Source organism: Callorhinus ursinus, unplaced genomic scaffold, assembly GCF_003265705.2.
Source record: "Callorhinus ursinus isolate GAN/ISIS: 27379988/994484 unplaced genomic scaffold, GSC_fseal_2.0 scaffold74, whole genome shotgun sequence".
Lineage (NCBI taxonomy): Eukaryota > Metazoa > Chordata > Mammalia > Carnivora > Otariidae > Callorhinus > Callorhinus ursinus.
The window spans coordinates 2,615,044-2,628,321 of record NW_027397136.1 but is presented as its reverse complement, the minus strand read 5'-3'; the positions used below and the strand labels follow the sequence as shown (position 1 = coordinate 2,628,321).

The 13,278-nt window shown below is 36.9% G+C and overlaps 1 protein-coding gene and 1 pseudogene across 12 annotated transcripts in view; one reads left to right on the top strand and one right to left on the bottom strand.

The window, feature by feature from the left end:
- Window positions 1–13,278, top strand: part of ERC1 (ELKS/RAB6-interacting/CAST family member 1) — a 582,903-nt gene that overhangs the window by 295,824 nt on the left and 273,801 nt on the right. The gene's annotated exons all lie outside the window — the stretch shown is intronic.
- LOC141371493 (Y-box-binding protein 1 pseudogene) lies at window positions 8,600–9,566 on the bottom strand (annotated as a pseudogene).

Below are 13,278 nucleotides of genomic sequence, written 5' to 3'. Positions count from 1 at the left end.
AAGACAGTATACAAATGTTGAGCATTATTGTTATGGCCAGAATAATTGTGTGTATGTGTCTGTACGTACACATTTATGTGATGCTTTTGAGTTCTCTCTTGGTATCCTTGGGTTGCCAGACATTAAATCCCACCTTTTTTCTTCTTTGACTAATAGTAAATTTGTAATAAATAAAATTATTTTTTATTTTACTATTGATAGTAAATTAATATTCTATTGGTAAACATGGGGAAAGTACATTTTTATGTATATTTTTATGATAGTAAATTAATAGTAAAATTTTGATAAACTTTTTATTTTCATTTGTCAGTTTTTTTTTTTTTAAAGATTTTGTTTATTTATTTGACAGAGAGAGACACAGCGAGAGAGGGAACACAAGCAGGGGGAGCGGGAGAGGGAGAAGCAGGCCTCCCACGGAGCAGGGAGCCTGATGCGGGGCTCGATCCCAGGACCCCGGGATCATGACCTGAGCCCAAGGCAGATGCCTAACGACTGAGCCACCCAGGCGCCCCTGTCAGTATTTTTTTAAAAACCATTTTCCAGGGGTTATAATGAAATAATATGTTTTCTTCACAAAAGGTATCTGCAATTGATGAAATATCAATCTCTTTACTTCTAGGTAGCTGTTTGACTTTTTTCCAGCAATGCAAATGAGGATTAAAATTTTCCATTAAAGTGTCAGTAAACTTTTATTGTTGAAAACTTAAGGAAAGAGTATGAAGCTATTTTATTCAAATTGTTTATTTGATCTTAGAGGGCTTAAGCCCTAAATGCTCTGGTCTCTGTTGGTGACTTTATGCTAGTGAGGGGATTGCTGTTTTCTGTGATGAAAAGGAATTAATGTTTTCTCCATGTGAAATGGCCAAATGATTTCAATTATGAAGGAAATTTCTTTTCAAAAGCTGGACAGCTTGTTCAGCCCTCCTAGCATCTACTTTAGCCTGTTGTCTTGACTTCCTAGTAATGCAGAAAAAAAAATTTTTTTTGAAGAGAATTTACTAGAGCTCGAAGTTCAAGGGAAAGTCTTGCCTTTCCACCTCTATTTATATTTCCCTGAATTACTCATTTGTCACAAACTCTAATGAGATATAAGGAGGTCTCAGACCCAGATGCAGAAGAGTGTAAAATGATGGTTGCCACGTCTTGTTACTGCTGCTGGAGAAAGAAAATGTGATGTTACTTAGATTATTTCTATCCTTTTTTCTTCCAGGAGTAGAGAAGAGCCATAGAGTCTATGTGAACCCAGGCAATTGTTAATATTTGTTTTACTTGATTCTGGTATGAACTCTTGGTTGCTTAAGTAAGCAAATTATAGGAGACATTAATCAAGTAACAGTCTTCTGAAAAAAAAAAGTAGTTTTGAGTGCTTTAATTCAGATTTTTAGTTTTTAGGTTTGATGTTTTGTTACCAAAAAAATCACCTAAATGGAATCAGCAGTGAGATAAACATTTGCCCTTCTTAAAGCCGCTTTCCAACCTCAGTGACACAAATGATGAGATTCATAGCAGCAGGGGGACATTTGCTTTGCTTTGAAAATGTGCACCCACGTTTTATTGATGTGGGATTTTTAAAGCTTCACTTAGGAATGATGAGGGCTTATTATAAGATTTATCTACCCAAGCCCTCTGGGTTGATAAAAAAGAAAAATTGAGATGGTGTGGGGGGCGGGGAAAGCATTTCTTTCACATCGTTGTGTTTCTACTCTTTTAAAATTTTTAAAAACAATGAAATCTTGCCATTTGCAAGATTTACATTTGCATTTCCATGGATGGACCTAGAGGGTATTATGCTATGTGAAATAAGTCAGAAAAAGACAAATACTGTATGATTTCACTTATATGTGGAATATAAAAAAAGAAACAAATCAAATAAAACAGAAAGAGATTCCTAGATACAGAGGACAAACTATTGGTTATTAGAATAGGGAGGAATTGGGGGGTGGAGGAACTAGGTGAAGGGGATTAAGAGGTACAAGCGTCCAGTTATAAAATAAATTAGTCATGGGGATGTAATATACAGCATATGGAAGATAGTCAATAATATAATTACTTTATATTTGTATGGTGACATACGGTAACTAGACAGATTGTGTGGGGTTCATTTCAATAATGTATAAAGATATTGAATCACCAGGATATACACCTGAAACTTAAAGGCTATTGTATGTCAATTATGCTTCAATAAAAAAATTTGTCTTCAGCTAAAGATTTGTTACCACAACACAATATTACTGGAAACTTAAAGGCAGTTGCTGATGAAGTAACACAGCCAGTCAATGTGCATTTATCTCTTCTACAAGTCAGTCTTAACTGTGGATTCTTATAAACCATATGCTTTTGTAGAAATACCCAGCATCATTAAGTGTCCTATGGGAATGGGAGGCATATTTTGAGAGATGGTAAAAACATTTTGTAAATTCCTCACCAGTGGAGCACATTAATTATTCAAAGTGTCATTTTCTCATTTTATTCACACTCACAAACCTTTGACAGTGTTGACTTATTAGAGAAATGCAACACTATTTAAAAAGTCAAGCGATCTAGTGACTCCCAAAGTTGAATTGGAGAAATGTATTTTCTTTAGTGTCTTTTTCAGTGCTATATATGTGACTCCTACTCATATTTGGGTTCTTCATAAGGTCAGGAGTAAAAGACAACAGTAGTACCTTGCAAATTCCTAAGTTTAATATATAGCTGAATTCAGTGTTATCTGTTACCATTAAGTTACTTCAGTAATCACAGTACCTTATTTTCAATAAACAGAACAGAAAATTAAATCAGTGCTATCATATAAGTCATACGCATTAAGAAAATAATTTTTTTTTTTTTTCTGGTGCAAAAAGGTGGTTTTATTAAAGCCCGGGGGCGGGACCGTGGGCAGAAAGAGCTGCTGCCCCGGGGTTGTGACAGGTGGGAGTGGGGGGAGGTAAGGAAAAGGCTAAGAAAATAATTCTTAATTCTTACTTTGGTATCATCTGCTTTGTTTTGAAGTTATGGTACAGTGGGACCAGTGCCCACCCTTTCGGAAGAACCTAATAGAGTTAATTTTACTGTACCTTTCATCCTAGATTTCATTAGACATTGTCCAAAAAATAACCCTCCAGTCATCTGTACTGTATCATTATCCCTGTCTGTTCAGTACTTTCTTGAATCAACATATTCTTCAACTCTTCTTACTCCTTCTACATCTTCCCACTGTGTCACCAAAATTCACGGATTCATTTGTCTTCATTCATTCACCAATTCGCCAAATAGTTACTGAGTTTTTATTCTGTGCCAGGCCCTGACACATACATTCTTAATTTCTTCCCACTCCTCTTCCCCTTCTTCCTCCTCCTCATGTAATTAATACACGGTGTTATATTACTTTTAGTTATACAATATAATGATTCAACAGTTATATACATTACTCAGTGCTCATCATTTTAAGCAAACCCGTAATCCCCTTTATTCTACTCATATGCCCACTCACCTCTCCTCTGGTAACCAGCAGTTTGTGCTCTGTATTTAAAAGTTTGTTTCTTTGTCTCTTTTGTGTGTTTATTCATTTTTTTTCTCTTGTTTCTTGAATTCCACATATGAATGAAATCATGCTATATTTGATTTTCTCTTTTTCTTCTTGAACCAGCTTTCACTTTCTTTGCCTGAGGTATAATTTGGCATCTCCTTTGACAACTTCCAGCAACTCTTTTCTGGTGATAAATACGTGTTTCTTCTGAACCGTAGGGTTAGAGGTAGGACCCTTCTTGTTTCCTGTTACATCTTCAGACCTTTATTCCATTACATTCTTATGAGAACGCCTGCTTCTTCAAGTCTCATGCCATTCTGATATAGCATTGAAGGTTTTCAGAATCTGTGTGGATAATTCATTGCCTTATCCTTTCAGTTTCTTGACCTTTGTCTCTATTGATTTTCTTCACCCCATATTTGGCATTCTAAACCTTGTAATCTAGCCTACCTCCAAATTCACTCATTACAGTATCTTTCTGTCTAAACACAATTGCCTATTATTTTAGCATTCTTGTTCATTTGTACTATCTTTCCATTATCATTTGAACTTCTTTTTCTCTTTTTGCTTCATCCTAATCCATTAGCCCTGTCTTTCCTTCCCTCTGTAGTCCCTGTCTTGGCTTCTCTCTGTATTCAGCTTAGAAACTTTGTTCCATCATTTTAGTAATTCTGATTTTCACCTTCTGAATCCTCTTGCTCCTCTATTTAGTCAGATCCCTTTAGTACCTTTCTGTTGTATTTAGGATAAAAGCCCAAATCCCTCATGGCCTACAAGATCCTTCTACATCTAGCCCCTTTCTCCCTCTCCTACCACATTTGCACCCTTCTCCTTGTTGTCGAGGCTTGTATCTTTTCTCTTCTCTCCCTGCTTTCCCACTTTAGGGCCACTATACAAGCTGGAAGGCCATTTTCCTCCCCATCTACTCCTTACTTTCTTGGGCAAACTCTCTAGGGCCCCAAAACATAGGTCAAAGCCTCATGTTACGCACTGTACACAGTTTAAAATTAAATATTGATGAATTTTATTAATTAATGACTGTATATGGACTCAAAGCTCAAGAGCTATAGAGAAATATATCTGTTTTGTTTTCTTTTATATCTTCAATGCCTAATACATAGTACCCGGCACAAGGTAGGAATTAAATATTTAGGGGGTAGGGGAGAAGGGGGAGAAAGGAAGGAGGGAAAGATGCAAAACCAGGCATGGGAACACTCTGCAGAGTGATTTATTAGATATAATTGTGGAAAGCTTTTGTGGAACACTGATACACTGCAGCAAAGCAGCATTAACTCTGAATACAGTGAGGTGTGACTGCCTAGGTTGGAATCTTGGTTCTTTCCCCTCTAGCTTTTATAACCTTGAATAAGGCACTTAAACTCTCCAAACCTGTATAGTCTTCTATAAAAGTGAGAATAATAATAATACCTAATATCTAGCCTCAGAGGATCATTGTGAGCATTTAATGAAATGATATCTGTAAAGTGCTTTGAACACTTCAGAGTTTTCAAACGAGGTAAGTTGCTGCTGCTGTTGTTGTTAAGCTACTCCCTAGTCATAAAATACTGTACTGTTGGTGTATATCTTGTCAAAGAATTACCATGCATTGACAAAAAGAACATAATGGGGAAAGAGAATATTTCTAGTATAAATACTAGCGTACATCTGTTTTAGAAATTCTGTAAATTTAAATTTGCTGTAGTAGTGATTGTATGATACCTAAACGAGTTTGTTGGGAGAGGATGGTAGAAGGTATATATGTATATATGTGTGTAAGCTGTCACTGATACTTGAGAATTGCTCAACTCAGGAGCTTTTTAAATTAAAAAAAAAACACCTTTTTTTACTTTAAAAACTTTTTTGGTAATTGTATAACAGAGTGGGTCTTTTTTTTTCTTTAAATTTTTATTGTTATGTTAATCACCATACATTACATCATTAGTTTTTGATGTAGTGTTCCATGATTCATTGTTTGTGCATAACACCCAGTGCTCCACGCAGAACGTGCCCTCTTTAATACCCATCACCAGGCCAGAGTGGGTCTTAATCTAGAATTTCTTTGAAATCAAGAGAACCGGTGGACTTCTCAAATGAAAATCTGGCTTCTATGATGAATGCTTAACCTCCAGGTAATCTTCCTTTGTACACTCCTTTTTTCTTTTAATCGTTTCATTCCTTTGGAGACTTATGTTTCTTACCCTCCTAAGAAACTATAACAAGATTTCCATAAGCATCTTGGAAACGACAAAGTATTTTGCTCTCTGTTGGGGAACAGAAGAAGGTGGGAAACTTGAAGATGCAGTCTTTGCCAGCACCTGAAGCACCTAATTGTTTTGCTTTCTTAAGGAAAATGAGACTGTGGTAAAGTCATAATTTGTTCCTTCTTATTCTGAGTAAAAGTTTATTAGCTTGTGATTTAAGCAAACCATCTGGTCGTGCTGGCACTGCACACTATCAAGCCCTGTGCTTCCTCTTAATATGTTACTGGAGGCAGTTAAGTTGCATACTTGAATCCCAGCTCTGGCCTGGGCTTTTTTTGTGTCTTGAAACATATGTTTTTGAAGATCATACTGTGACCTGGAGCACACTTTTAAATGATGGAGAATTTCTTCATTGTTTAGTGTGGTATATATCTCTTCATTTCTTCTACTCAGCTTTCATTACCTTCATCTCTCAGTGACTATACCTAAAACTGTATAACTGCTGTGCGGTAGGCATGTAATGGAACAGATATCCAAATGGAGATAGTTGGATGTGTTCTCTGGGGTTGTGGAAAAGTAACAGAGTATTTCAGTTTAACCTTGAAACTGTTTCCCTGGCTGGAGCCCAAGCACAAATGAGATAATTATTTGGAAATCCTGGCGTGTGGTACCATTTCTAGCCTTAAATACAAAAATGCTTTAAAACTTACTTGGTTGTATGTATAATCTGACGTAGGAATACCTTGAGGGTCTGGCACTAAAATGGATGGGAAAATGAAACAATCTACGAAGATTACATTTTACTAACAAGCAGAATTCTGTAAGTAGAAGTATGGAATGAAAGTTAAAACATGTCTGTAAACATAACAGACTAGATGCTGGGAAAATAACTTCCACAGAAACAATTGAAGATGTTTGATAAAATATGTATCATACGTTGGAAAGAAAGTAAGGAAATCTCAGGAGGTGAATAGACAGGGAATTAAAATAGAAATACTTGATAAGCTGTTAAACTTGAACATCTTGGAAGAAAAAAGGTCCATGGCAGCCCAAAATGGAGAGTCTAATAGCCAACCAACTTCTCCACCCTTTTTATTTTTTATTTTTTTAAGTAGGCTCCATGCCCAGCATGGAGCTCAACACAGGGCCTGAAGTCATGACCTTGAGATCAAGCCCTGAGCTGAGATCAAGAGCTGGATACTTAAAACGACTGAACTGGGACACCTGGGTGGCTCAGTTGGTTAAGTTCCTACAGCTCAGGTCAGGATCCCAGGGTCCTGGGATTGAGCCCCACATTGGGCTGAGACATTGGATGTCCCTATGGGGAAAAATGAGATTGGTTCCCTACCCCACACCATACACAAAAAAGCAATTCCAGGTAGTTTAAAGACTAGATGTCAAACAATACTTAACACTCTTGGGTAACTTCTCAGTCAGGTATTGTATAGCAACCACAAAATAACACAAGTTGTGATGGTTAATTTTATGTGTCAACTTGCTTGGGCCACTGGGTACCCAGATATTTAGTCAAACTTTAATTTCAGGTGTTTTTGTGAGGGTGTTTTGGATGAAATTAACATTTAAATTGATACACTTGAGTAAATCAGATTGCCCTCTGTAATGTGAGTGGCCCTCATCCTGTACTATCCAATCAGTTGATTCCCCTCCTCTAAGAGTAAATCCTGCCTGGTTGTGTTTGAACTGGGATGTTGGCTTTTGCCTGCTTTTGGACCCTAATTGAAACACTGAGTCTTGAGTCTTCAGTCTGCAAGTCTTTGGACCAGAACTTCACAGTTGCCTCTCTTGGGTCTCAAGCTTGCCCATTCAGTTTGCAAATCTTGGCACTTGTCAGATTCCATAATCACATGAGCCAGTTACTTATATATATAAATCTTCTAATATATGTTATACATTATATATTGTGTATAATTTATTATAAAATATACATTTTAATATATAATATATGTAATGTATTTTATATGTTAGTATAATTGCTATATGATGTTATGTTATATTAATATAACTAATTATATTAATTTAACAATATTTATTTATTTATTTATTGGTTAGGCTTCCCCAGAGAAACAAAACTAATAGGATATATATTGAATACAGTGTGTGTGTATATGTGTGTGTTTGCGTATGCATGCATATAGAGGCATGCCTTGGAGACATTGCCAGTTTAGTTCCAGACCACTACAATAAAGCGTATATGGCAATAAAGTGAGTCAAATGAATTTTTTGGTTTCCCAGTATATATATATAAAAGTTTTGTTTACACTATATTGTAGTTTATTAGGTGTGCAATAGTATTGTCTAAAAAAACAATGTACATGCCTTAATTAAAAAATACTTTATTGCTGAAAATGCTAACTAGCATCCGCGCTTACAGCAAGTTGTAATATTTTTGCTGGTGAAGGTTCTTACTTCAGTGTTGATGGCTGTGACTGATCTGGGTGGTGGTTACTGAAGTGGCTGTAGCAATTTCTCTGTTTTTGTTTCTTTGGGAGGTTTTTTTTTTTTTTTTTTTGACAAGCATTTAGGACCTTTAGTAAGAGGTGCTTGCCGTTTGTTGAGTTTTTTGAAAAAATCAAGTTGTAAATTTTTATTACAAATAAAAATGAGGCTTTTAAAAATCTCATCTTGACCAGATATGAAACAATTTGAAAACCGTTAAAGGTGTATTACAAAAAACCCGGCTTTATAAAAAACCTTTTTTGTCATTACTAAAAAGAGATGTCTTTAGGCAAAAATAATAAAAACCCCATGCTCCATAGATAATGCAGATCGTTCTAATTATTTGGTTAATGGGCAAAAAACAAGCACTTAAGATCTTCAGCTCCAGTCTTTTGTTAATTTCTTATTCCTGGAATATCATACTCATTTCTTCTTATTGGATGACTAAACCAGATGATGGTAGAGAATTGGTAAACCAGTATTTACTCAGCCCTGCCCTAGTCAGAAGTTGGGGGGTTGGGGCAGATGAATTCTTTGCTGGTGGATCAGCTGCTCTTGTCTCTTTGCCACTTTGTTGTTTGGGGTTTTCCAGACACGTGTGTCAGTAATTGAACTTGTGGAAGTACCTCGGTTGAGGTGGCTGCTTACCTTGGGTTTCATCTCCTTTGATTTTCCTAAACTTCTTTATTGCTGTCTTCTCTGTGCGGTCTCTGGTAAGGAGGCCCCTGCAGAATTGTTGTCTGTGACCCTGATACATATTCTGTCTCACTGGTCTACCTTGTCCTCCTGAATTCTGGTAGTCAGCACCTTCCAGCACTTCTCCCTGCCCAAGCGGGTTGGAAGACTATGGTCGATGCTCCCAGGGTCTCCACATGTAGTAAGATGGGAATTGTTGCCTGCAGTAGGTCCGGAGCTGTTGGGTCTGGCCTTGGAAACAGTGCCTAATCCCTCATTCGTTTCCTCACTCTCACTATTTTGCAGTTCTGCTAGTAATGGCATGGAGGACCATGGTTATGGTCTGCTGCATATTTACTGCCTTGTACTGGAGCTCCACCAGCACCTATACCATTTGCTACCTCCTCACCCTTTCCCCTTCAACAACATCATACTCCACAGTCCCTCCATCTCCCACACTGTGAAGGTACTTCTTGGAGTTATTCCTCTTTTTGACACGTGTACAAATACATCTTCCTTGGTGTATTACTGCTGAAATACAGATATGAAACCATATCTGTATCTCACACTGAACCATTCTGCTGTTCCCCAAATCTTCTTATACTTGCTGGCAGGCACCCTAATGTGAGGCCACCACCCCCAAATGTGGGGTCAGGCTTGGTGTCAGCAGTGCTAGGACAGGGGCTGGGGTTGGGTGACTGGAAGGTCTCCACTTCACTGCTCATGGTTGCAGTGACAGTGATGGGGCTGGTTTAGGCAGCTGCAGCTCCTCTTGGGGTGTGATGATAACTAGACCAGAGTTGGTGGGGCTGCTCAGGGCTTTTTGAGGTCTGCTCTCCATGCCCACTACCTATTGGAATTTCTTCAAATACCAGAACAATGGGGGCGCCTGGGTGGCTCATTCAGTTAAGCATCTGCCTTCGGCTCAGGTCATGATCCCAGGGTCCTGGGGTCTAGCCCTATGTTGGGCTCCTGGCTCAGTGGGGAATCTTCTTCACTCTTTCTCTGTCCCCCATCCCCCACTCATGCTTGCTCTCTCTCTCTCTCTCTCTCTCAAATGAATAAATAAAATCTTAAAAAAAAAAGAAAAAAATGAAGTTTGCCACATCAACTGTTTCTTTCACAATTTCTCTGTAGCATGTGATGCTGTTTGATAGCATTGTATCCACAGTAGAACTTCTTTCAGAGTTGGAGTCAATCTTCTCAAATCTGTTACTGCTTTATCCAATAAGTTTACATAATATTCTAAATCCTTTGTTGTCATTTCAGCTGTCTTCACGGCATCTTCAGAAGGAGTAGATTCCATCTCAAGAAACCATTTTCTTTTTTTTTAATTTAATTTTATTATGTTATGTTAGTCACTATACAGTACATCATTAGTTTTTGACATAGTGTTCCATGATTAATTGTTTTCGTATAACACCCAGTGCTCCATGCAATACATGCCCTCCTTAGAACCAACTTCTTCCAAACTCCTGTTCAGGTCGATATTTTTACCTCTTCCCATGAATCACAAATGTTCTTACTAGCATCTAGAATGGTGAATTTTTTCCAGAAGGTTTTTAGTTTACTTGGCCCAGATCTATCAGAGGAATCCCTGTCTCTGGCAGCTGTAGCCTTTCTTAAATGTATTTCTTAAATAATAAGACTTAAAATCTGAAATGACTTCTTCTTGCTCCATGGGCTACAGAATGAATGTTGTGTTAGGCATGAAAACAATAATCTTACTGTACATCTCCATCAGAGCTCTTCCAGTGAACAGGTGAATTGTCAGTGAACAATCATATTTCGAAAGTAATCTTTTTTTTCTGAGCAGTAGGTCTCAACAGTGGACTTAAAATATTTAATAGACTATGTTGTAAATAGATGTGCTGTTATCTAGGCTTTGTTGTTACATTTATAGAACACAGGTAAAGGAGACTTAGCATGATTCTAAAGGGCCTTAGGATTTTCAGGATGGTAAATGAGCATTGGCTTCAACTTACAGTCATTAGCTGTGTTAGACCCTAACAAGAGAATCCACGTATATTTTGAAGACAAGCATTGTCCTCTCCTGTCTCGCTATGAAAGTCTTAAGATGTCTTCTTCCAGTAGAAAGCTATTTCATCTACATTGAAAATCTCTTGTTTAGTGTGGCCACCTTCATTAATGATCTTAGCTAGATCTTCTGGATAACTTGTTGCAGTTTCTGCATCAGCACTTGCTGCTTCATCTTGTACTTTTATGTTACGGAGATGACTTCTTCCCTTAAACTTCATGGACCAACCTCTGCTAAGCTTCGGACTTTTCTTCTGCAGCTTCCTCACCTCCTTGCCTTCACAGAATTGAAGAGAGTTTGGCCTTGCTCTGGATTAGGCCTTGCCTTGAGGAATGTTGTGGCTGGTTTGGTCATTCCATAGAATGGAGGGTTAGTAAAACGTTCTCCATATGAGTAATAAGGTTGTTTAGCTTTCTTATCGTTTGTGTGTTCACTGGAATAGCACTTTTAATTTCCTTCAAGAACTTTTCCTTTGCATTCACAGTTTGGCTGTTTGGTACAGCCTCTGTCAACTTTGTACCTGTCTTCCTCACTAAGTTTAATCATTTCTAGCTTTTGATTTAAAGTGAGAGATATACGACTCTCTTTCACTTGAACATTTAGATACCATTGTAGCATTATTAATTGACCTAATTTCAGTACTGTTGTATCTCAGGGAATAGAACGGCCCAAGGAGAGAGAGAGTGACAGGGGAACAGCCATTTGGTAGAGCAGAGCACATACTACATTTGGCAAATAAGTTTGCTCTCTTATATGGGTGCAGTTTATGGTGCCCCCAAAAGAATTAGAGTAGTAAAATCAAAAATCACTAGTCATATATCACTAGAACAAATACAATAAAAATGAAAAAGTTTGCAATATTGGGAGAATTAACAATGTCACAGACATGAAGTGAGCAAATGCTATTGGAAATAGGGCAACAGATAGACTTGCTTGACATGGGTCAAACATCATGTTCACAGATCAAAAGTCTTTAATATAGTTAAGATGACAGTATCCCCAAAGTGATCCACAGGTTCAGTGTAATCCATATAAAGACCCTAGCTGTCTTTTTTTTGTAGGAATTGACAAGCTGATCCTAAAATTGATATGAAAATGAGAGGGGAGCCAGAATAAGAAAAGTTATCTTGAAAGAAAATAATAAAGTTGAAAATCTCATACTTCTTGACTTCAAAACTTACTACAAAACTTCAGGGTAGTGTTGGCATAAGGATAGAAAAAGAGATCAATGGAAAAGAACTGAGAGTTGAGAAATAAACAAATTTGAGTCACGTGCCCAATACAAGTGTCCCACATTTTGGATTCAGTGGATTATTTTTTCATGGTGCTATTTACATAGCTCCTCTTATCTTCATGCTTCCTATAAAATGACAGTTATATCTAAAGTCATAAGTTTTGCCATTTATTTAAATTTTCTTCAATTTCTTTCAATAATCTTATAATTTCCAGTATATATGTTATGCATTTTTAAGTTAAATTTATACCTAGCTATTTCCTTCTTTTTGGTGCTATTTTAAATGGAATTGTTTTTAATTTCATTTCAGAACGTTCATTGCTCGTGTATGGACAGACAATTGATTTCTGTATATTGATCTTGTATTCTGGAACCTTTGTATACTTGTTGATTATAATTTATTTTAGTGGATTCTTGGTGTTTTTCACTATGTAAGGTCATGTCATTTTCAACTAGAGAAAATTTTGTCTTCCTTTTCAGTGTGGGTGCCTTTTAATTATCTGTGTATCCTAATTTTCTGGCTATCACTTCTAGTACAGTATTAAATAGATACGGTGAGAAAGGACATTCTAGTCTTGTTCTTGGTGCTATTCCTAGAGGAAAAGCATTCCGTCTTTAATCATTGAAGTTTATATTAGCTGTGAGTTTTTCATAAATGCCCTTTATCAGGTTGAGATAGTTTTTCTTTTTCCCTATTTTCTTGACTGTTTCTATCATGAAAGGTTGTTGGAAATTGTTAAATGCTTTTCTGCATCTACTTAGATGATCATGTGGGGTTTTTTGGCCTATATTCTACTGATATGGTTTATTACATTTATTTTTATGTGTTAAACCAACCTTGAATTCTTAGGATAAATCTCAATTTTTTTATCTTCCTGGGTTTGACTTTTTGGTATTTTTTTTTGCCTCTGTATTCAGAAGGAATATTCTTGTGTAATTTCCTTTGTTTTTCTTGCTTGTGATATATTTTTCTGGTTTTGTTATCAGGGTTTCTGTGTCATGATCCCTGTTTGCCATGATTCGCATTTCTCTTGCTTTCTGGAAAAAGTTGTGCAGCGTTCATCTTTCATACATTTCTTCCCCCAAATCTGGAATCAGCTGTGTTTTTAAGGAGCTCTTTCAGTTTAGTGGGAAACTATAATCTGGGTGTTGTGGTGCTTAAAGT